Below are 25,122 nucleotides of genomic sequence, written 5' to 3'. Positions count from 1 at the left end.
GTCCAGTTTCCGTGGAGGCCACGTCTACACCACTTGCCTTGGAAACCATGTCTAGTCCAGTTTCGATTGAGACCAGGGCTAGTCCACTTGCCTTGGAAACCATGTCTAGTCCAGTTTCCATGGAGGCCAGGGCTAATCCACTTGCCTTGGAAACCATGTCTAGTCCAGTTTCCATGGAAGCTAGTTATCGTCCAGTTATCACGAACGTCAGCTCTGTTCCATGTACCATAAAGCCATGTCCAAAGGAAGGCACTGCAATTTCGTATTTATTTGCTGACCACAGGTAAACGATTTTCAATTAAAATGTTTGCACTGTATGGAAACATACATAATGGATATATTAGTATAGGTTGCAGGCAATGGGTAATGGCATAAGGAAATTTGGGTTTGGCCGTGAGTCGTGCTTGGATGAAGAAAGCAGGAAATTCGGGTTCGAGTCCCGGTCCAGCACAAATTTTTTCTGTCGCATTCAATTATACAGCTGATGGTTATCCACTTTCGCAACTGCGAATATGTTTCATGTAGGTATTCCATCGACCCAGGCAATATTTATTTCATTGCAAATCTACCTACGACCCACAAATGTTAATCAAGTTATTACTTTCGGTCAGTGTTGACTTCCTTCATACCTGAGTAGATGCAGTGTACTAGACCTCCTCCCGAACAGGCCATGAAGCCTCAACGGCACCGACCGACCGCCGTGTCATCCACAGCCCACGGGCGTCACTGGATGCGGATTGGAGGGGCATGTGCTCATCACATCACTCTCCCGGCCGTTTGTCAGTTTCCGAGAACAGAGGCGCTACTTCTCAGTCAAGTAGCTCCTCAGTTTGCCTCACAAGGGCTGAGCGCAGCCCGCTTGCCAACAGCGCTAGGCAGATCGGACGGTCACCCATCCAGGTGCTAGCCCAGCCCGACAGCGCTTAACTTCAGTGATCTGACGGGAACCGGTGTTGCCACTGCGGCAAGGCCGTTGGCATACTAGACCTAATGTGTCATTATCTAAATAGATAGTACAGTCATGGCTAACTACGTCTTCTTATGGGGCAGTGAGGTCCAGTCGGTCACGAAATGGAAACCACAGTGAAAACCCGCCGAAGCTTTTCATACATGTGTTCAAGTATGCCCGTTCACTGCGTCACGTCGCTCTTTCCAGTTCTGGGTGCACAGTGACCACGTAAAGACGCCTAGAAAATAGTGTCTCCCGCCAAATATGAGTGTGAGAGATTTCAGCGGATTTCATGCAGACCACACATCGTACTGCCATACATTCCCTTCATCATGACCATTCTCAGCCGCACACTGCAGGAGCAATGAGGATGTTGCTGCAGGCGTTTCCGGTGGGAAGTTTTTTATCATACTCCTCGGACGTAGCTCCATCTCATTTTAATCTCTGCTCACATGAACCGCTGGCTGTGAAGATATTTTGGCACAGACAACAGGTTGCAGATCAGCGTAAAGAATTGGCAGAAAGCACATCCTGCTGCCTGCTATGTCAAGGTTATTCAAAAATGGCATTGAGCACTATGGGACTTAACTGCTGTGGTCATCAGTCCCCTAGAACTTAGAACTACTTAAACCTAACTAACCTAAGGACATCACACACATCCATGCCCGAGGCAGGATTCGAACCTGCGACCGCCTAGAACCGCTCGGCCACTCCAAAGGTTATTGGAAAGTTGGTACAACGCTACGAAAAATGTGTCAGTCAGAGCTGCGACTATGAAGAGAAGTAGCCGGAAGGTGTAGCCTACAGTTGCAAACATTTTTTTTATTTTATTTTCACTGTGATTTCATTCTACTGTCGATAGGACCTTACTTTCCGAATGCCCTCGTATTATGTTTGTACTATCTGCATATGTAATCACACGATGTGTTTAGTATACTGCATCTACTCAGAGCTGAAGATCCTCATCTTTGACCGAATTAATAATCAGATTGACAACCCTTTGTGATTTGTTAATGGGTTTATAATACACTCCTGGAAATGGAAAAAAGAACACATTGACACCGGTGTGTCAGACCCACAATACTTGCTCCGGACACTGCGAGAGGGTTGTACAAGCAATGATCACACGCACGGCACAGCGGACACACCAGGAACCGCGGTGTTGGCCGTCGAATGGCGCTAGCTGCGCAGCATTTGTGCACCGCCGCCGTCAGTGTCAGCCAGTTTGCCGTGGCATACGGAGCTCCATCGCAGTCTTTAACACTGGTAGCATGCCGCGACAGCGTGGACGTGAACCGTATGTGCAGTTGACGGACTTTGAGCGAGGGCGTATAGTGGGCATGCGGGAGGCCGGGTGGACGTACCGCCGAATTGCTCAACACGTGGGGCGTGAGGTCTCCACAGTACATCGATGTTGTCGCCAGTGGTCGGCGGAAGGTGCACGTGCCCGTCGACCTGGGACCGGACCGCAGCGACGCACGGATGCACGCCAAGACCGTAGGATCCTACGCAGTGCCGTAGGGGACCGCACCGCCACTTCCCAGCAAATTAGGGACGCTGTTGCTCCTGGGGTATCGGCGAGGACCATTCGCAACCGTCTCCATGAAGCTGGGCTACGGTCCCGCACACCGTTAGGCCGTCTTCCGCTCACGCCCCAACATCGTGCAGCCCGCCTCCAGTGGTGTCGCGACAGGCGTGAATGGAGGGACGAATGGAGACGTGTCGTCTTCAGCGATGAGAGTCGCTTCTGCCTTGGTGCCAATGACGGTCGTATGCGTGTTTGGCGCCGTGCAGGTGAGCGCCACAATCAGGACTGCATACGACCGAGGCACACAGGGCCAACACCCGGCATCATGGTGTGGGGAGCGATCTCCTACACTGGCCGTACACCACTGGTGATCGTCGAGGGGACACTGAATAGTGCACGGTACATCCAAACCGTCATCGAACCCATCGTTCTACCATTCCTAGACCGGCAAGGGAACTTGCTGTTCCAACAGGACAATGCACGTCCACATGTATCCCGTGCCACCCAACGTGCTCTAGAAGGTGTAAGTCAACTACCCTGGCCAGCAAGATCTCCGGATCTGTCCCCCATTGAGCATGTTTGGGGCTGGATGAACCGTCGTCTCACGCGGTCTGCACGTCCAGCACGAACGCTGGTCCAACTGAGGTGCCAGATGGAAATGGCATGGCAAGCCGTTCCACAGGACTACATCCAGCATCTCTACGATCGTCTCCATGGGAGAATAGCAGCCTGCATTGGTGCGAAAGGTGGTTATACACTGTACTAGTGCCGACATTGTGCATGCTCTGTTGCCTGTGTCTATGTGCCTGTGGTTCTGTCAGTGTGATCATGTGATGTATCTGACCCCAGGAATGTGTCAATAAAGTTTCCCCTTCCTGGGACAATGAATTCACGGTGTTCTTATTTCAATTTCCAGGAGTGTAGAATAAATAATCCAGTTACCTTGTAAGACAAGTGTAGTCCAGTTCCTAAGGCATTAACTACAAAAAGTTTTAACTTTGCTGTAGTTATACTACTTTTGTATATTTTTAGTGGCACTGAACTTCCCCTTTGTCGCTAAAAAATGTGGAAGTCACGTCAACATTTCGTTGTGCCCTATCTTAAGAGTTCGTTGTAGATAGCGAAACCCCTGCGTACGCCGACGATGCTATCTGCTCTGGAGCTCTGTGTTGCGGGCTGCCTGCATTCCAGGCTACTGGCTGCTGACAGGAACTGCTGTTGCGCACATCACATACGACAAACTTGTTATTTCAAAATCAGTCAACGTTAATCCGGAACCTAGACACCAGCGACAGATCAATGTGATCTGTGTAGGCTGCAAAAATTGTGTCAATTGTGCACGACACACGTTTCCAACGGAGTATTCGTATGTTGTATGGTATCTCGTATGAGAAGACGTATGAGAAAATGCACAATTACATATAAGCTATTGTAACTTGAGAGATAATTCGACCAAATTTTGCTCATCTTATCATTAAGCTGTAATCTGGATTTTTTTCATTCTATTTTTGTCAAATAAATCGATCCGAACGTTGGTAAATACTTTTAAAAAACCTATTACCACACGAGGAACATTTCCTGAAAGGTTGCTTTGCTTACCACTTTCACAATACACAGGTTATTCTTGGTAATAAAATAAAAGAATCTTTGTACAAGTATTTTAATAACTGTTTTTGAATTTTTTAAATTTATGTGATTGTTACATAAATACTTTCAGTTCACAAAAATTTATATATGTTTGAAAGTAACGCACTACACTTTTGTAGAACAAGAAGTTGTTACAGTATGTAGACAATCCGTAGCAAATTTCACCTTTCTATCTGCAAAGGATCAGCAGAAAATGTTCCTTATGCACTGAAAAGTGAAAGACGCAGAAATCACCAAAACAAGGTTTTATTAGCATGTTTGCCACAATCAATCACCTCGCTGTTAGCATAGCCATTCAGTTGGTCTTCTTGGTATTCGCGAAGCTCTCTTTCTCTAGTCATATCCTCCTGGCAATATCACTGACTGACATTTCAGAACTGGAAATATGCACATTGTCTATCCTCTTCAGTAGGTATTTAATGAAGCAACCTGCACCAATCCTAGTCTCGAGACGGTTCTGAATCTTTCAGTGTTACCATCGTTGAACATGAGGCAAGCATCATATTAGGTAATTTTGACGAGAGTAGATAAGCAAAACATTGCCTTTGGGTATCTCTTCTAAATGAGGTTATTAAATATTTCGTTCGGGTTTTGCGTGCCACCATGTGTGTATTTCTTTAATAAATCGGAATTAATGGCATCGTGAATGAGCTCATGGCCTTCTATACTCTTCAGATGCTTCCCTGAGGGCAGGAGATAATAAAAGATCGCAAAGAAGGACAAAATGTGTAGAAAAGGGGGCGTGGCACAGCGCATTGGTTGAAACAAGACGGCTTCCACATCATTTGTAGCACGAATAAAGATCTGAAAATTGAGTCCAGTATCATTGTCAACTATTTCTTGTCCTATCGTTCCGAGTTGCGTGTAATATTATGTTGGTGATTATTACTTTAGATCCGTCTAGTCACAATTGAATAAAACAATCTTTTCCTGCCATACACTTTACGCCTTTGTTATTTGGAAGGTATCTACAGTGGCCTGGAATATATACATATTTGTGTTTAAACTATTTTGTTCTATATTTTGGACATTGAATATTGAGGTGATAAAGAGATATATTTTACACCACACCACTACTCTGTCTGATGGCAGCACGCCCGCATCTCGTGGTCGTGCGGTAGCGTTCTCGCTTCCCACGCCCGGGTTCCCGGGTTCGATTCCCGGCGGGGTCAGGGATTTTCTCTGCCTCGTGATGGCTGGGTGTTGTGTGCTGTCCTTAGGTTAGTTAGGTTTAAGTAGTTATAAGTTCTAGGGGACTGATGACCATAGATGTTAAGTCCCATAGTGCTCAGAGCCATTTGAACCATTTTTTTTATGGCAGCACACACGATAAACATTTAAAAAAGATGGTCCTGCTTCATGTCAGTAACACAAACAATATGTTCAAAGGTGTTGCAGTGGTAAAGATGTTAGGTTAGCGTTTTTATTAGATAGTGTGGACGTACGTCTTTACCACTGCAACGGAATTAATTTAAAAATTTTAAAAGGAAATTACTGTTTTTACAATAATTTCTAGTATGCTGAATGGTTTGGATAACTCATACAAAGAAAAGTATAGAAACAGTACCAAACACTGAGTACAGTACATAAACACAATAAAGTAACTTTTCTGTTCTAGTGATAAAGCTAAGTTTGAACATGGAATCTATAGTTGCATTTTATGTTGTAAATAGTAATGGTTTAATATACCAGTTTGTGAATATCATTTAAATGTGAGTTATACGATAAAGGTACAGGTAGTTTATACAATATTCATAGAAAAATTGTAAAAAATTTTCTTATGAAACAACTTTTTACGATCAGGAAGCTATAAAGTGAACTGTAATATTGTACAAAATTATACGTTGGGCAGACAACTAGAACTTCTGAAGCAATGTGTAAGGGACACCCCGATTCCGGACTACTGAATTACTAAAGTAAATTAGCCTTTGCTGTCCATCTTTCAGAAAATGTTCACTCAAGACAATAAAGAAAACAACCTGCAGATCATACGCGTTACAGGTAAGGGTGGCGTAATGAATGTTCTGTTAAGAGACTGAGACTCATATACATACGTACAATGTTCCTGATCTCTTTCTGAATTAACAAACAGAATTTTCCAACAAATACTTCATAAATAATTTCCAAGAGGTTCTCTCATCGATTAAAGTTTAGGGAAACTCGTCCCTTTTCAGAGAATGTAAGACATTTTGTTTTTAAAAACAGACACTATGTTTTCAGGTGAACCTTCCATGTTGTACGGTTGTGATCCATGAAACTTTCCTTCCCGTAACGTTCCGTGCAGAGCTTCGTTGGGCATCTTCAGAGGTACTGCTTGTTCCGCTGAATGTTGCCCACTGACAGGTCGGACGTCGGAGAGTGATAGAAATACCATGAACAATGGAGTGATCGGCAGTATAATCCTTACTAAAGATAACGTACCTCTGGTCGGAACGTTAGAAACAATAACAACATGGAACAGTGTCATACAGCCCGGAAGATTGGCAAGTAACCAAAACATACCGATTTCTCATCTGGGACAGTTATGACAATAACTGACATAGTTTTGCGAAACCGTTACAGAGGACTTCACTACATACCATTTAATCCACAAAGATGTGTGGTATATGTGATGCTATATGCTTACAATTTTTCATTATGAAGCAACTAATGAGGTTGGTTAATAATGGCCAAGGAGGCGAAATCAGCTAATACCTAAGTCATGAAATAAAGTGGTTATCTCAAAACTAGAACGGCCTACCGATACGCAGGGAAACAACTTCCCTCAAGCAATCCACAGCGACTGTGAACCCCTACTATAAAGTTCCAATTAAAGAAATGTAAAACCAATATGAAAGCTGCTGGCTTTTTATATTAGCGGTTAAACTCCGTTAACATTCTATGTAATTGTGACGTAGTCACGCCGGAGGAATTCGACAATATTGCAAATCAGTGGGAGTACCGAACAATTGCTGTATTGGTCACTAAATAAAAAGCCTCCAGCTGATAAATCAGTGACTTTATTTGACGCGTTTTTTTTTTTTTTTTTTTTGGTAGAACCCATCATCAAATTGTCTGCAAATTAGAAATGCATAGCAAATAACCAAAAATATACCTATACAAAGAATATACAAGAGAATGAAGCTACAAGTATTTTCAAAATTGAACAGCTGAAATATACACAATGAACATCTTGATCAGATATATAAAGACAGTACGTAACAAACAAAGCTGTCGACGCAGACTAAGTGACTAACTACAACGCAATAACTGGAAACAGAGGGCTTTGATGAATACAAACGTAGTGCCATGTAGCAGCAAAACGATAAAATATTTTTCATAGGGAATGTACTATATAAAAAATTAAAAATTTACAGAAGGAAACAAAGTGTGAATAACAAAATGGCTCTAAGGACTATGGGACTTAACTTCTAAGGTCATCAGTCCCCTAGACTTAGAACTACTTAAACCTAACTAACCTAAGGACATCACACACATCCATGCCCGAGGCAGGATTCGAACCTGCGACCGTAACAGCAGCGCGGTTCCAGACTGAAGCGCTTAGAACCGCTCGGCCACTGTGGCCAGCAGTGTGAATAACAAAATGAAGGAAGAACACAAATTTACAGTTGGATAAAAAATACCATCGACAAAAAACGTACATGTAAACTAACAGATAAACCGAATAAAAGTTCCAGAACCCTTACGTAAGTTCAAACCTTCGTACGGTACATTAATCTTTTATTCTGTTCATGTGTCAGTTTACATGTACGTCACTTCTGTCGGTAGTACTTTTGTGCAACCGTAAATTTTCATTCATTCATTCATTTTATTATTCACACTTCATAAACTTTTGTGAATGTTTAATTTTGTGTACTAAAATATACTTCTTATGAGAAAGAAAAAAAATCTGCTTTCTCGCTACGTGGCGCTACTTTCGTGTTTATCACTGGCTTCTGGTGACTTAAAATATCTTCCTGGTTATTGCGTTCTAGCTAGTTAGTCTGCCATGACAATTTGTTTGTTACATTCTGCCTTTATATATGATCAAGACGTTTATGGTGCGTATTTCACCTTCTTAATTTGGACGATATTTGTCGCTTCATGCTATTGTATATTCTTTGTACAGTTGCACTCTCCGTTAGTTATGTGTTTTTGTTCTGCAGACAATCTGATGGTGGGTTCTACTGGAAATGCCTCAACTAAAGTCACTGGTTTATCAGAAGGTGGCTTCTTATTCAGTCACCAGTATAGCAGTTGCGCAGTACTCCTGTTGACGATGTATATCCTTCAATTTAGCAGCACAAGCTGGACCAGTGCCTTGTTTTGAAAGGACTGCCTGTGCAGACTGTGTTGAAACTGCTTGGAAAGCTTTTTTTAAGTATGGATACCAAAACAAAATAGACATTCACACTCACTGCTACGTTATATTTTCTTTTGGGATTTGAACATCGCCCACTGCGTCACGACTACTTCTCAAGGGGAGCGTTGTTTTTTTTTTGTTTTTTTTTTTTGCTTGACTAAAATCCTTCTTTTCTATTTGTAGGCGGGGAACTTTCGTTAGTGGTTCATCACTGACCATAGTGAGTATAGAGGACGCTGTTGCATTTGTTACGACTGAAGCTACAATTTTACCGAGTGACATGAAATGTTAGCTCGCTCTCTGCGGCCGCTATAAAGCTTGGGAGCTGCCAGTTAAAGGTTACTACCAGGCACATTGCCAGGACTGGAGAAGCTCTAGCGCCGGGAAATGCCGCTGACCCGCCGGGCAGCAGAGTTCTGCGGGTTGCTGCGTTGATGTTCGCAGGCGGTGCTTTTTCGCACAAATTGCACGGAAGAAACAGTGAGTGCAATACGGGAAACACGTAGCCATATTTCACTTTGTACTGAGCTGTACTCCCGACGTAATGCTAAATGCTCTTCACGCAACAGAATACAAACTTTTCCGCGAAAAGGGACCGCCGTCCGTTGTGTAACATCGCTAAAAGTCATGTTGTTCCGTGAATAAAACTCTTTAACCCCGAATATCAGTCTCTTAGACCCATCGTTCATTTTAAAGATTGAATGGGTAGCAATGCAATAAATCACGCTCTCTCTTCGTAAGTATCTTGATCTTAATACCTGCCGTGTGTAAAGCAACAATAGACAATCTGACTTCGTCAGTCTAGCGCTAAAGTATATTACACTACTGACTATTAAAATTGCTGCACCAAGGAGAAATGCAGATGATAAACGGGTATTGATTGGACAAATATATTAAACTGGAACTGACATGTGATTACATTTTCAAGCAATTTGGGTGAATAGATCCTGAGAAATCAGTACCCAGAACAACCACCTCTGGGCGTAATAACGGCCTCGATACGCCTGGGCATAGAGGCAAACAGAGCTTGGATGGCGTGTACAGGTACAGCTGCGCATGCAGCTTCAACACGATACCACAGTGCATCAAGAGTAGTGACTGGCGTATTGTGACGAGCCAGTTGCTCGGCCACCATTGACCAGACGTTTTCAGTTGGTGAGAGATCTGGGGAAGGTGCTGGCCAGGGCAACAGTCGAACATTTTCTGTATCCAGAAAGACCCGTACATGACCTGCAACATGCGGTCGTGCATTATCCTGCTGAAATGTAGGGTTTCGCAGGGATCGAATGACGGGTAGAGCCACAGTTCAAAGTACCGTCAATGCGAACAAGAGGTGACCTAGACGTGTAACCAGTGGCACCCCATACCATCGCGCCAGGTGATACGCCAGTATGGCGATGACGAATACATGCTTCCAATGTGCGTTCACCGCGATGTCGCAGAACGCGGATGCGGCCATTATGATGCTATAAACACAACCTGGATTCAACCGAAAAAATGACGTTTTGCCATTCGTGCACCCAGGTTCGTCGTTAAGTACACCACCGCAGGCGCTCCTGTCTGTGATACAGCGTCAGGGGTACCCGCAGCCATGGTATCCGAGCTTATAGTCCATGCTGCTGCAAACGTCGTCGAACTGTTCGTGCAGATGGTTGTTGTCTTGCAAACATCCCCATCTGTTGACTCAGGCATCGAGACGTGGCTGCACGATCCATTGCAGCCATGCGGATAAGATGCCTGTCATATCGCCTGCTAGTGATACGAGGCCGTTGGGATCCTGCACGGTGTTCCGTATTACTCTCCTGAACCCACCGATTCCGTATTCTGCTAAAAGTCATCGGATCTCGACCAACGCGAGCAGCGAAGCTCGCGATACGATAAACTGCAATCGCGATAGGCTACAATCCGACCTTTATCAAAGTCGGAAACGTGATGGTACGCATCTCTCCTCCTTATACGAAGCATCGCAACAACGTTTCACCAGGCAACGCCGGTCAACTGCTGTTTGTGTATGAGAAATCGGTTGGAAACTTTCCTCATGTCAGCACGTTGTAGGTGTCGCCACCTGCGCCAACCTTATGTGAATGCTCTGAAAAGCTAATCATTTGCATAGCACAGCATCTTATTCCTTTCGGTTAAATATCGCGCCTGTAGCTCGTCAACTTCGTGGTGTAGCAATTTTAATGGCCAGTAGTGTATTTAAAGCTGAGCGCGAAATTGGGTGTCTGGATTGTCGCATGTTTTTATTACGTCTGATAATTAAGTAAATCCAGTAGACCACATGTATCAAATGACTTTATATTGTGCTTTCAATTAGTTTTTTGGATTTTCTTATTTGACAGCACATTACTATACAGCGTGAGGGAAATACAAGTGGTCTGGTGAACAGCGTTCCAGGGATCAAAGAAACACAACACAGGAAAGGAAATACAGTACTAACCCGATTATATCAGACGCTGAAATAGACCACCATTCTTCGCTTGGCACTCTTGGGCCCTACTCAGGAGACTGCTGAAGGCGGACCAAAGCTGGACGGCAGAAATTGCTGCAGTCTCATCTGAAATGTTTTGCCGCAGTTCATGAAGACTAAATGGTTGTTGTGATTAACCCTAGAGTGGAGAGCTCCTGACACAAAGTGTCGCACACTGACAAATCAGGAGAACGGGGTGGCCTCGACCAAGCTGACTTCTGCTAACAACTCTGCCAACTGTGAAGATTGTATAGGCGTGCTGCAAGGCTCTGCCGGCTGTATGGACAGTTGCTCCATCACGTTGAGGTGTGGTTACGCGCATACATTCACGTTCAATCGTATTCACTCACCTGGCCCACTTTTATTTGCCCCACTCTGTATGTGTGAATCGTGTTACTTTGCAACTTAACATGGAGCGATTTTCTAAGAAGTGGAAAATGTCTGCAGAATATCGATAGTTTGAAGCTTGGGTGCAAGAGGAGTTAAGTGATACAGGTGAAGAGGAATATGGGAACTATTACAACATGCTATTTTGTCGAAAACTAACAGTCTGAACCCTTGTCTGTGTGCAAAATATAGGTTGATTCTTACAAAGGAGACAGCAGAAACCAACTGTGGGTACTTGTCCTACTGCAGATACCCTGAGGCAAAATCCCTGCCTCGGCTGTACCATCCTGTACGGCCGAAGAAACAAAGTCTCTCTCCTCTCGGGCGGTAGTCACGTGGGGTCTTCTATGGGGTTGCCGACCTGAAGCCATCTATTCCATTTTCTCATGACAGTCGTGGCACCCCGACCAGCCGTACCAGGAAACGGAAAACCGCAGCCTCGAAGGCCCACGACACTGCCGACACGTTTCTCATCTTACAGTAAGCGTGACATGCCATCCCCACAAACAACCACCATTCAGTGCGAGTTCTGAATACCGGTTATGGTGGTCCATTGATCATGACCAGGCCAAATACCTCACGAAACAAGCGTCAAACGGAAACGCTACAAAGAAAGAAACTCGTCTAGATTGAAGGGGGAAACCAGATGACGCTATGGTTGTCCCGCTAGATGGCGCTGCCATAGGTCAAACGGGTATCAACTGCGTTTTTATTAAAATAGGAACCCCCATTTTTTTATTACATATTCGTGTAGTACGTAAAGATATATGAATGTTTCAGTTGCACCACTTTTTTCGCTTTGTGATAGATGGCGTTGTAATAGTCACAAACAGATGGCACACAATTTCAGACGAACAGTTGGTGACAGGTACGTTTTTTTAAATTAAAATACAGAACGTAGGTACGTTTGAACATTTTATTTCGGTTGTTCCAATACATGAACCTTTGTGAACTTATCACTTCTGAGAACGCATGCTGTTAAGCATGATTACCTGTAAATACCACATTAATGCAATAAATGCTCAAAATGATGTCCGTCAACCTCAATGTATTTGGCAATACGTGTAACGACATTCCTCTCAACAGCGAGCAGTTCGCCTTCCGTAATGTTCGCACATGCATTGACAATGCGCTGACGCATGTTGTCAGGTGTTGTCGGTGAATCACGATAGCAAATATCCTTCAGCTTTCCCCACAGAAAGAAATCCGGGGACGTCAGATCAGGTGAACGTGCGGGCCATGGTAAGGTGCTTCGACGACCAATCCACCTGTCATGAAGTATGCTATTCAATACCGTTTCAACCGCGCGCGAGCTATGCGCCGACATCCATCATGTTGGAAGTACATTGCCATTCTGTCATGCAGTGAAACATCTTGTAGTAACATCGGTAGAACATTACGTAGGAAATCAGCATACATTGCACCATTTAGATTGCCATCGATAAAATGGGGCCCAATTATCCTTCCTCCCATAATGCCGCACCATACATTAACCCGCCAACGTCGCTGATATTCCACTTGTCGCAGCCATCGTGGATTTTCCCTTGCCCAATACTGCATATTATGCCGGTTTACGCTACCGCTGCTGGTGAATGACGCTTCGTCGCTAAATAGAACGCGCGCAAAAAATCTGTCATCGTCCCGTAATTTCTCTTGTGCCCAGTGGCAGAACTGTACACGACGTTCAAAGTCGTCGTCATGCAATTCCTGGTGCACAGAAATATGGTACGGGTGCAATCGATGTTGATGTAGCATTCCCAACACCAACATTTTTGAGATTCCCGATTCTCGCGCAATTTGCCTGCTACTTATGTGCGGATTAGCCGCGACAGCAGCTAAAACACTTACTTGGGCATCATCATTTGTTGCGGGTTGTGGTTAACGTTTCACATGTGTCTGAACACTTCCTGTTCCCTTAAATAACGTAACTACCCGGCGAACGGTCCGGACACTTGGATGATGTCGTCCAGGATACCGAGCAGCATACATAGCACACGCCCGTTGGGCATTTTGATCACAATAGCCATACATCAACGCGATATTGACCTTTTCTGCAACTGGTAAACGGTCAATTTAACACGGGTAATGTATCACGAAGCAAATACCGTCCGCTCTGGCGGAATGTTGCGTGATACCACGTACTTATGGGTTAGTGACTATTACAGCGCCATCTATCACAAAGCGAAAAAAGTGGTCCAACTAAAACATTCGTATTTCTTTACGTACTACACGAATATGTAATAAAAAAATGGGAGTTCCTATTTTAATAAAAACGAAGTTGATACCCGTTTGACCTATGGCAGCGCCATCTAGCGGGTCTAGCATAGCGCCATCTGGTTTTCCCCTTCAAGCTAGACGAGTTTCGTTCTTTGTAGTTTTCTCGTTTGACGCTTATTTCGTGACAAATTTGGCCCGATCACTATCAATAGACCACCCTGTGTACAGAACGTAAACGGCGTCACCGGTACCTACTTCATGTGGCTGCGGTGAAATGTAGTCGTTTTCTTATCCAACCATGCAGTACTCGCCGTGGTGACGTGACCTTCATCTGCTGCACGCCGCCTACTTGGTGCTGCAGTCTGAATATCCAGCAGGGTAGCTGGCCCGCGGTGCGCTGCTGTGCGAACAACACACGCGCTACGCAGCAGCGTCCGCACGCGCCCGTCGACGCGGCGTCGTTATCGATCTGTTTATCTTGAGCCGGGTTGGAGGCCTCTCGTCTGGTCTGGCAGGCGCCAGCGCTCTGCCGCCGTCCTCACAGGCGGTCCGAGCACTCAGCAGCCACGGCGGCGCAACCAGCTGCCGGCCCACAGGAGAAAAAGGCGACAAAGCCTCACGTCTAAAAAGGACACGGACTGACCCTTTCCGATTTTCTTCACTATTTTTGGCGTGTCATCTGTAAAGAGCTTTCTCATACACTATGTGATCAAAAGTATCCGGACACCTAGCTGAAAATGACTTTGTGGCGCCCTCCGTCCGTAATGTTGGAACTCAGTATGGTGTTAGCCGACCCTTAGCCTTGATAACTGCTTCTACTCGCGCAGGCATACGTTCAGTCAGGTGCTGGAAGGTTTCTTGGGAAATGGCAGCCCATTCTTCACGGAGTGCTGTACTGAGATCTATCGATGTCGGTCGTTGAGGCCTGGTACGAAGTCGGCGTTCCAAAACGCCCCAAAGATGTTGTATAGAACAGGACACTGTGCAGGCCAGTCCATTACAGGGATGTTATTGTAGTCCAACCACTCCGCCACAGGACGTGCATTATGAACTGGTGCTCCATCGTGTTGAAAGATGCAATCGCAATCTCCGAAGCGCTCTTCAACAGTGGGAAGCAAGAAGGTACTTAAAACATCAATGTAGGCCTGTGCTGTTATAACGCCACCCAAAACAAGGAGTGCAAGCCCCCTCCACGAAAAACACGACCACACCATAACACCACCGCCTCCGAATTTTACCGTTGGCACTACACACGCTGGCAGATGACGTTCACCGGCCATTCGCCATACCCACAACCTGCTATCGGATCGCCACATTGTGTACCGTGATTCGTCACTCCACACAGCGTTTTTCCACCGTTCAACCGTCCAATGTTTACGCTCCTTATACCAAGCGAGGCGTCGTTTGGTATTTACCGGCGTGATGTGTGGCTTATGAGCAACCGCTCGACCATGAAATACAAATTTTCTCACCTCCCGCATAACTGTCATAATACTTGCAGTGGATCCTGATACAGTTTGGAATTCCTGTGTGGTCGTGTGGATAGATGTCTGCCTATTACACATTACGACCATCTTCAACTGTCGGCGGTCTCTGTCAGTCGAGGTCGGCCAGTACGCTTTTCTGCTGTACGTGTCCCTTCTTGTTTCGACTTTACTATCACGTCGGAAACAGTGGACCTAGGGATGTTTAGGAGAGTGAAAAACTCGCGTACAGACGTATGACACAGGTGACACCCATTCTCCTGAGCACGTTCGAAGTCCGTGAGTTCCGGGGAGCGCCCCATTCTGCTCTCTCACGATGTCTAATGACTACTGAGATCGCTGATACGGAGTACGTGGCAGTAGGTGACAGCACAATGCTCCTAATATGAAAAACGTATGTTTTTGCGGGTGTCCGGATACTTTCGATCACATAGTATACGTTCAGTATGTTTAAATTTATTCTTAATGGTCGTACCAACGGCCAAATAAAGCCAACTGATATCTGAAGGAGGGGGACGTCAAGTTATATGTCGCTCATGTGGAAAAATGTTGTCGAACCGGCACTGGTATGGAGAAAGCACGTATCAAGCAGTCGATGTCAGAGGGGCTACTTAGATAATGGTTTGTTATCATGCACCATGAATTACGAAATGAATGTACACTACTGGCCATTAAAAATGCAACACCACGATGATGTGCTACAGACGCGAAATTTAACCGACAGGAAGACGATGCTGTGATATGCAAATGACTGGCTTTTCAGAGCATTCACACAAGTTTGGCGCCGGTGGCGACACCTACAACGTGCTGACATGAGGAAAGTTTCCAACCGATTTCTCATACACAAACAGCAGTTGACCGGCGTTGCCTGGTCAAACGTTGTTGTGATGCCTCTTGTAAGGAGGAGAAATACGTACCATCACGTTCCCGACTTTGATAAAGGTCGGATTGTAGCCTATCGCGATTGCGGTTTATCGTATCGCGACATTGTTGCTCGGGTTGGTCGAGATCCAATGACTGTTAGCAGAATATGGAATCGGTGGGTTCAGGAGGGTAATACGGAACGCCGTGCTGGATCCCAACGGCCTCGTATCACCAGCAGTCGAGATGACAGGCATCTTATCCGCATGGCTGTAACGGATCGTCCAGCCACGTCTCTATCCCTGAGTCAACAGATGGGGACGTTTGCAAGACAACAACCATCTGCACCAACAGTTCGACGACGTTTGCAGCAGCATGGACTATGAGCTCGGAGACCATGGCTGCGGTTACCCTTGACGCTGCATCAGAGACAGGAGCGCCTGCGATGGTGTACTAATCGATGAACCTGGGTGCACGAGAGGCAAAACCTCATTTTTTCGGATGAATCCACGTTCTGTTTACAGCATCGTGATGCTCGCATCCGTGTTTGGCGACATCGCGGTGAACGCACATTGGAAGCGTGTATCCGTCGTCGCCATACTGGCGTATCACCCGGCGTGATGGTATGGGGTGGCATTGGTTACACGTCTCGGTCACCTCTTGTTCGCATTGACGGCACTTTGAACAGTGGACGTTACATTTCACTTATGTTACAACCCGTGGCTCTACTCCTTATTCGATCCCTGCGAAACCCTACATTTCAGCAGGATAATGCACGACCGCATGTTGCAGGTGCTGTACGGGCCTTTCTGGATACAGATGTTCGACTGCTGCCCTGGCCAGCACATTCTCCAGATCTGTCAGAAATTGAAAACGTGTGGTCAATGGTGGCCGAGCAACTGTCTCGTCACAATACGCCAGTCACTACTCTTTGTGAAATGTGGTATGGTGTTGAAGCTGCATGGGCAGCTGTACCTGTACATGCCATCCAAGCTATGTTTGATGCGCAGGCGTATCAAGGCCGTTATTACGGCCAGAGGTGGTTGTTGTGGGTGCTGATTTCTCGGGATCTATGTACCAAAATTGCGTGAAAATGTAATCTCATGTCAGTTCTGGTATAATATATTTGTTCAATGAATACCCGTTTATCATCTGCTTTTCTTCTTGGTGTAGCGATTTTAATGGCCAGTAGTGTATTTTCCGCTTAAAATGTGGGTCACTGAATTTGAGCGGTATGGTATTCACGCAGGAAATGAAATAATTTTAAAAGTGAGCGGCGTCTCGTTTCGTGTTCACGTAACGCGCGACTTGCACGCCATGACGCTACGGGTTGTCATCACACGGTTTTCGCGGAACGTGTCGTGGTACGGTTCTCAGGGAGAGACTTAACGGCGGAAGAGCCGTTGTGTGGAGTGACTCACGTCCTCTGTGTGTGCTGCGTGTGTCCGGCAGCGAGTGCGGCAGCACCCGCCTATGGTCAGTTGTCTTCTCTGCCCACAAAGCAAGTCCCGCCGTGAGGTCGTAACTGCGCGCGTGGCATTTCAGCGACTGCCCTTTCAGGAGCAGCAGGTCCTGTCGACACGCTTCTCTGCTTTTCTTACTGGTGTGCGTGTGTGTGTGTGTGTGTGTGTGTGTGTGTGTGTGTGTGTAGAGAGAGAGAGAGAGAGAGAGAGAGAGAGAGAGAGAGAGAGAGAAAGGGAGGGAGAGAGAGAGAGAGAGAGAGAGAGAGAGAGAGAGAGAGAGAGAGGGGGGGAGGGAGAGAGGGGGGGAAGAGAGTGAGAGAGAGGGGGAGGGGGGGAAGAGAGAGGGGGGGAGGGGGGAAGAGAGAGAGAGAGAGAATAGAGAGAGAGGCTGCTAAACCACACCATCTTAATCTATACGATTACTCTGCAGTTCAGATCCAGGAGCAGGGCAACACTAATGTGTAACAGCTCTATCGAATGGAGACGTAAAATTCCGCTTTAAAATTCATTTTGTTTGCAACGGCAAACAAACCGATATGTTCCAGCGACACCGGATGTTATATGAAAGACGTGACGAGCAGTATTTGTTTGGAGTGCCTCCAGCTACACATTGCAAAAACGAAATAGCAAATACCTCGAGAAACACCAGAGACAATGTGGTTCACGACTCTTATGAGAGTCCGCAGCTCGTGGTCGTGCGGTAGCGTTCTCGTTTCCCGCTCCCGGGTTCCCGGGTTCGATTCCAGGCGGGGTCAGGGATTTTCTCTGCCTCGTGATGACTGGGTGTTGTGTGATGTCCTTAGGTTAGTTAGGTTTAAGTACTTCTAAGTTCTAGGGGACTGATGACCGTAGATGTTAAGTCCCATAGTGCTCAGAGCCATAGGAACCATTTGAACTCTTATGAGATGATGATGTTTGGTTAGTGGGGCGTGCAACTGCGCGGTCATCAGCGCCCGTACAAAGTCCCAATTTTTACACGGTCCCATTTTTTTACCCAGTCCAACCTAGCCACTGTCACGAATAATGATGATCAAACGATGACGACAACACGAACACCCAGTCCCCGGACAGAGAAATTCATCAACTCTGTCGGGAATCGAACCCGGCACCCCGTCATCCAGAGGCTCGCCACTAGACCACGAGCTGCGGACACTCTTAGGAGAAACAGCTTGCGCACTATGGAGACAGTGTTGTTCAGAATGGATCTGCGCACTATGGGACTTAACATCTGAGGTCATTAGTGCCCTAGAACTTAGAACTACTTAAACCTAACTAACCTCTAGATTAAAACTGAAGAAACTGCAAAAAGGTGGGAATTTAACGACATGGGACCTGGATAAACTGACTAAACCAGAGGTTGTACAGAGTTTCAGGGAGAGCATAAGGGAACAATTGACAGGAATGGGGGAAAGAAATACAGTAGAAGAAGAATGGGTAGCTTTGAGGGACGAAGTAGTGAAGGCAACAGAGGATCAAGTGGGTAAAAATACGAGGGCTAGTAGAAATCCTTGGGTGACAGAAGAAATACTGAATTTAATTGATGAAAGGAGAAAATATAAAAATGCAGTAAATGAAGCAGGCAAAAAGGAATACAAACGTCTCAAAAATGAGATCGACAGGAAGTGCAAAATGGCTAAGCAGGCATGGCTAGAGGACAAATGTAAGGATGTAGAGGCTTATCTCACTAGGGGTTAGATAGATACTGCCTACAGGAAAATTAAAAAGACATTCAGAGAAACGAGAACCACTTGTATGAATATCAAAAGCTCAGATGGAAACCCAGTTCTAAGCAAAGAAGGGAAAGCAGAAAGGTGGAAGGAGTATATAGAGGGTCTATACAAGGGCGATATACTTGAGGACAATATTATGGAAATGGAAGAGGATGTACATGAAGATGAAATGGGAGATATAATACTGCGTGAAGAGTTTGACAGAGCACTGAAAGACCTGAGCCGAAACAAGGCTCCGGGAGTAGACAACATTCCATTAGAACTACTGATAGCCTTGGGAGAGCCAGTCCTGACAAAACTTTACCATCTGGTGAGCAAGATGTGTGAGACAGGCGAAATACCCTCAGACTTCAAGAAGAATATAATAATTCCAATCCCAAAGAAAGCAGATGTTGACAAACGTGAAAATTACCGAACCATCAGTTTAATAAGTCACGGCTGCAAAATACTAACGCGGATTCTTTACAGACGAATGGAAAAATTGGTAGAAGCCGACCTCGGCGAAGATCAGTTTGGATTCCGTAGAAATATTAGGACACGTGAGGCAATACTGACCCTACGACTTACCTTGGAAGCTAGATTAAGGAAAGGCAAACCTACGTTTCTAGCATTTGTAGACTTAGAGAAAGCTTTTGACAATGTTGACTGGAATACGCTCTTTCAAATTCCGAAGGTGGCAGGGGTAAAATACAGGGAGCGAAAGGCTATTTACAATTTGTACAGAAACCAGATAGCAGTTATAAGAGTCGAGGGACACGAAAGGGAAGCAGTGGTTGGGAAGGGAGTGAGTCAGGGTTGTAACCTCTCCCCGATGTTATTCAATCTGTATATTGAGCAAGCAGTAAAGGAAACAAAAGAAAAATTCGGAGTTGGTATTAAAATCCATGGAGAAGAAATAAAAACTTTGAGGTTCGCCGATGACATTGTAATTCTGCCAGAGACAGCAAAGGACTTGGAAGAGCAGTTGAATGGAATGGATAGTGTCTTGAAAGGAGGGTATAAGATGAACATCAACAAAAGCAAAACGAGGATCATGGAATGTAGTCGAATTAAGTCGGGTGATGCTGAGGGAATTAGATTAGGAAATGAGACACTTAAAGAAGTAAAGGAATTTTGCTATTTGGGGAGCAAAATAACTGTTGATGGTCGAAGTAGAGAGGATAAAAAATGCAGACTGGCAATGGCAAGGAAAGCGTTTCTGAAAAAGAGAAATTTGTTAACATCGAGTATAGATTTAAGTGTCAGGAAGTCATTTCTGAAAGTATTTGTATGGAGTGTAGCCATGTATGGAAGTGAAACATGGACGATAACTAATTTGGACAAGAAGAGAATAGAAGCTTTTGAAATGTGGTGCTACAGAAGAATGCTGAAGATTAGATGGGTAGATCACATAACAATTGAGGAAGTATTGAATAGGATTGGGAGAAGAGAATTTTGTGGCACAACTTGACTAGAAGAAGGGATCGGTAGGTAGAACATGTGTTGAGGCATCAAGGGATCACCAATTTAGTATTGGAGGGCAGCGTGGAGGGTAAAAATCGTAAAGGGAGACCAAGAGATGAATACACTAAGCAGATACAGAAGGATGTAGGTTGCAGTAGGTACTGGGAGATGAAGAAGCTTGCACAGGATAGAGTAGCATGGAGAGCTGCATCAAACCAGTCTGAGGACTGAAGACCACAACAACAACAACCTAAGGACATCACACACATCCATGCCCGAGGCAGGATTCGAACCTGCGGCCGTAGCAGTCGCGCGGTTCCGGACTGAAGCGCCTAGAACCGCTCGGCCACCACGGCCAGCTAAGCAGTGTTGTTAACCGTTTTGAATTGGTGAAGTGATTTCTTTCGCATGCGATTCGGCGTTGGTAGTGTTGAAGTCCAAAGCCTGTCTGGTGAGTACCAAGCATTCCTCCAGAGATTCCTTGCTTGCGACCAATACGTTCATGGGAAACTTCAAAAAAGAACCCATGAAATATACTGTACCAAAATGTAGAAATATTTTCAGAGAGTAGCCGACTGGTGAAGGAACTGATATTTGATCCTCGCCGGGCCGGCCGCGGTGGTCTAGCGGTCCTAGGCGCTCAGTCCGGAACCGCGCGACTGCTACGGTCGCAGGTTCGAATCCTGCCTCGGGCATGGATGTGTGTGATGTCCTTAGATTAGATAGGTTTAAGTAGTTCTAGGGGACTGATGACCTCAGCAGTTAAGTGCCATAGTGGTCAGAGCCATTTGAACCATTTGATCCTCGCCGGCCGGTGTGACCGAGCGGTTCTAGGCGGTTCAGCCCACACGCAGGCTTAGCAGCAACGTTGCAACGTTTTTCCAGCGAACCATTTGAAACTGGAACAGGGAAAGATGGAAGTGTCACACCGTAAGATCGCTGGCGGAGTATAAACGTAGATGCACGTAAATACCTAACAAACAAGTTATTAAAACAATTTAACTACGTACATAATGAATTATTCCCTCAGCAACGGAGTGTACACAGTTTTGAAACTTTGGCCGGCCGAAGTGGCCGTGCGGTTAAAGGCGCTACAGTCTGGAACCACGCGACCGCTACGGTCGCAGGTTCGAATCCTGCCTCGGGCGTGGATGTTTGTGATGTCCTTGGGTTAGTTAGGTTTAACTAGTTCTAAGTTCTAGGGGACTAATGACCTCAGCAGTTGAGTCCCATAGTGCTCAGAGCCATTTGAACCATTTGAAACTTTGTCACAGATAGAAATTGTGTTGGAAAGGTCGCAAGGTAGACTATTAATCTGAAGGAAAAAGTTGAAAATCAGCGCACACTTCGCTGCGGAGTGGAAATTTCATCCTGTAAACATCCCACAGGCTGTGGCTAAGCCATATCTCCGCTATATCCTTTCTTCTAGGAGTGCTAGTTCCGCAAGGTGTGCAGGAGAACAACTGTGCAATTTGTAAGACATGAGATACTGGCGGAAGTAAAGCTATGCGGTGTTTCGCAAATCGTTCGTGCATGGCTCAGTGTGTAGCAACAGTGCTCTTGAAAGGCAAGCTAGCCGGCCGCGGTTTTAGGCGCTTCAGTCCAGAACCGTGCTGCTGCTACGGTCGCAGTTTCGAATCCTGCCTCGAGCATGGTTCTTTCAAATGGCTCTGAACACTATGGGACTTAACATCTGAGGTCATCAGTCCCCTAGAACTTAGAACTACTTAAACGTAGCTAACCTAAGGACATCACACACAGCCATGCCCGAGGCAGGATTCGAACCTGCGACCGTAGCAGCAGCGCGGTTCCGGACTGAAGCACCTAGAACCGCTCGGCCACCGCGGCCGGCCCTCGGGCATGGATGTGTGTGATGTCCTTAGGTTAGTTAGGTTTAAGCAGTTACAAGTTCTAGGGGACTGATGACCTCAGTTGATTAGTCCCGTAGTGCTTCGAGCCATTGCAACCATTTGAACTTGACCCTCAACGTAAATACCCTACATGATGACAGAGCATAGAGGATGCCGGAGGTGACGTGGGGCCTCAACTTTATATTTACTAAAATAAATGTTTGGAGTGACTCCCATTACGAAGTCCCCTTTATTTATTGATGGTGATCAGTTTCGAACTTTTCGAACCTGCGTCCATTCCCAAATCGTCCTATGGGAAGAGAATTACAATAGATGTTATAACACACTCTAAGGCAAAGCAAAAAGACGCACCAGAAGGATTTATCGGAATGGGACGGAAATCGGTAGACGTGATGTTCCTGTAGAGACAAACATATGAAAACTTTTAAAAAAATTGGGGTCGTGGAGTATCGTCGACTTACCGCTGCGCTGGAAGGGTGACGCGGATGTCAAACAAAGAAATGGTACTCCAGACCACCACTCCCGGAGCAGTATGGCTGGTGAGACTTTCGGTTTTTTTTTTTTTTTTTGTGTTAAGGTCTTATGAAGCCAAACTGCTGAGGTGATCGGTCCCTAAGCCTACACACTACTTAATGTAGCTTACGCAACGGACAACAGACACACCCATGCCCAATGCCCGAGGGTGGACTCGAATCTTCAGCAGCGGCGGTGGGGGGTGGGGGGCGCGGAGCGGGGGGGGGGGGGGAGGGCAGCCGCGCGAACCGTGGCAAGGCGCCCCAGACCGCACGGCTACCCCGCGCGGCGCTGGTGAGACTCAGGTTGGTGTCCCACCGCAGTCTGGTCATCGGGGCTCAGTTCAAAGCTGCACTCGTCACCGAATACAATTCTTTTCCAGTGAGATTTCAGGGCGAAAACATGTCTGGAGGCGCCCTGTCTGGCATACGAACCTGTCTGTCACCCACCATTTGGCTGGACAACCAGGAGTCATGGCCTCGGGTGCCATTTCTTTTCGTAGCAGGACCCCTTTAGTTCCCATCCGCTGCACCACTACAGCACTGCGGTACGTCGACGACATTCTACGCCCCATACTGTTGCCCTCCATTGCAAGCCATCCTGGGCTTACATTTCAGCAAGATAATGCTCACCCGCACGCGGCGAGAGTTTCTGCTGCTTGTCTTCGCGCATGCCAAACGCTACATTGGCCAGCAAGGTCGCCGGATCTCTCCTCTATCCAGAACGTTTGGAACATTAGCGGCGGCTCCCTCCAACCAACTCAGGCTTTTGCCATCTAACGCACCAGTTGGACAGAATCTGGCACGATATCCCTTAGCAGTACATCCAACAATGCCAATCCGAATATCTGCTTGCATAAGGGCCAGACACGGACGAATGAGTCACATCTTCGTAAGTTGGTTGGTTGTCTTCGGGAAGGAGACCAGACATCGAGGTCACCGGTCTCATCGGATTAGGGAAGGACGGGGAAGGAAGTCGGCCGTGCCCTTTGAAAGGAACCATCCCGGCATTTGCCTGGAGCGATTTAGGGAAATCATCTTCGTAAGTAATTGAATATAGTTATGTATATGCGCATGGAGTAACCGCAGCAAATAATTCAAATGGAAGTGCAGATACTTAAGCACAGAGTATACAAGGTACAACGAGCAGTGCGAAGAGAACTGATGCTGGAGCTCACCACTATTTGCCAAGTTGTAGCACCAGAACCAGTCACGGTGTGCGCATAGGACAATATGTTTATTATCTGACACGGTCCTAATACTGTATACTATGGTGAGAATGAAAATATGGTCCAAGTAGGCTGTAATCTGTTTACTAGTCGGCACAATCGACTAATTTCAACCGCCAGCTCATTTTCAAGCATATATTTCATTGGATGTCAGCAGATGGACGCAATCATGTACACTATTGCACTGTTTCGTGCCACGACGTATTCCTGTCCACATGTGCCAGCAGAGTATTAGATTGAAAATGACCCACGGTTGAAATTGGCCGATTACACTGATAACAATCAGATTACAGCCTACTTGGACCATGTTTTCATTCACAAAAATAAAATTTTAATGTTATCTCTGCTAATTATGTAATAATAAAAAACCACATCACCACTAATGGTGGTAATCAATCGAAGAACAATTAAAATAGTAACAGACTTCGTAAGCTATAGCGCGACATGCGGCGTGATTTGCAAGCACCTACTCAGTGTACGTCATAAACAGGCGACCGAATATTCAAAATACGTAGCATAATAAATGAACATTACAAAATAGCATACTGCTTGAAAAGATAGGGCCACACGCGGCGTGCTACAAAGTACACATCCAGATTGCAGTGTAAAGCTCTCACAGGTGAAACACATTTCAGGTACACAATAAAAATAAACGTTAATAACTAATAAAATATATAAACATCTCCATATGTTTACAAATGCCTTATGACGTCACCAATAGCATAACATACAGTATGTTAACCTTTGTAAGATTTTTTCCGTATTTACAGCACCACATTTCTCGTCATCGCCTAGAAACGCTTTTTAATAAAACAAAAAGAGTAAAAATTTTAAAATAATATGTTAGCCTTCTAACGATCAAATGGTTCAAATGGCTCTGAGCACTATGGGACTTAGCATCTGTAGTCATCAGTCCCCTAGAACTTAGAACTACTTAAACCTAACTAACCTAATCACATCACACACATCCATGCCCGAGGCAGGATTCG

General features: G+C 45.7%; 1 protein-coding gene and 1 pseudogene across 1 annotated transcript in view; one reads left to right on the top strand and one right to left on the bottom strand.

Annotated features, from left to right (window-relative positions):
* The window catches only part of LOC124717355 (echinoderm microtubule-associated protein-like 2), a 655,376-nt gene that overhangs the window by 262,544 nt on the left and 367,710 nt on the right, over nt 1-25,122 (top strand). The gene's annotated exons all lie outside the window — the stretch shown is intronic.
* LOC124717657 lies at nt 861-978 on the bottom strand (annotated as a pseudogene).

Source organism: Schistocerca piceifrons, chromosome 9, assembly GCF_021461385.2.
Source record: "Schistocerca piceifrons isolate TAMUIC-IGC-003096 chromosome 9, iqSchPice1.1, whole genome shotgun sequence".
Lineage (NCBI taxonomy): Eukaryota > Metazoa > Arthropoda > Insecta > Orthoptera > Acrididae > Schistocerca > Schistocerca piceifrons.
Note: the sequence above shows the minus strand (reverse complement) of the source record. Positions and strands in the feature narration are given on the sequence as shown.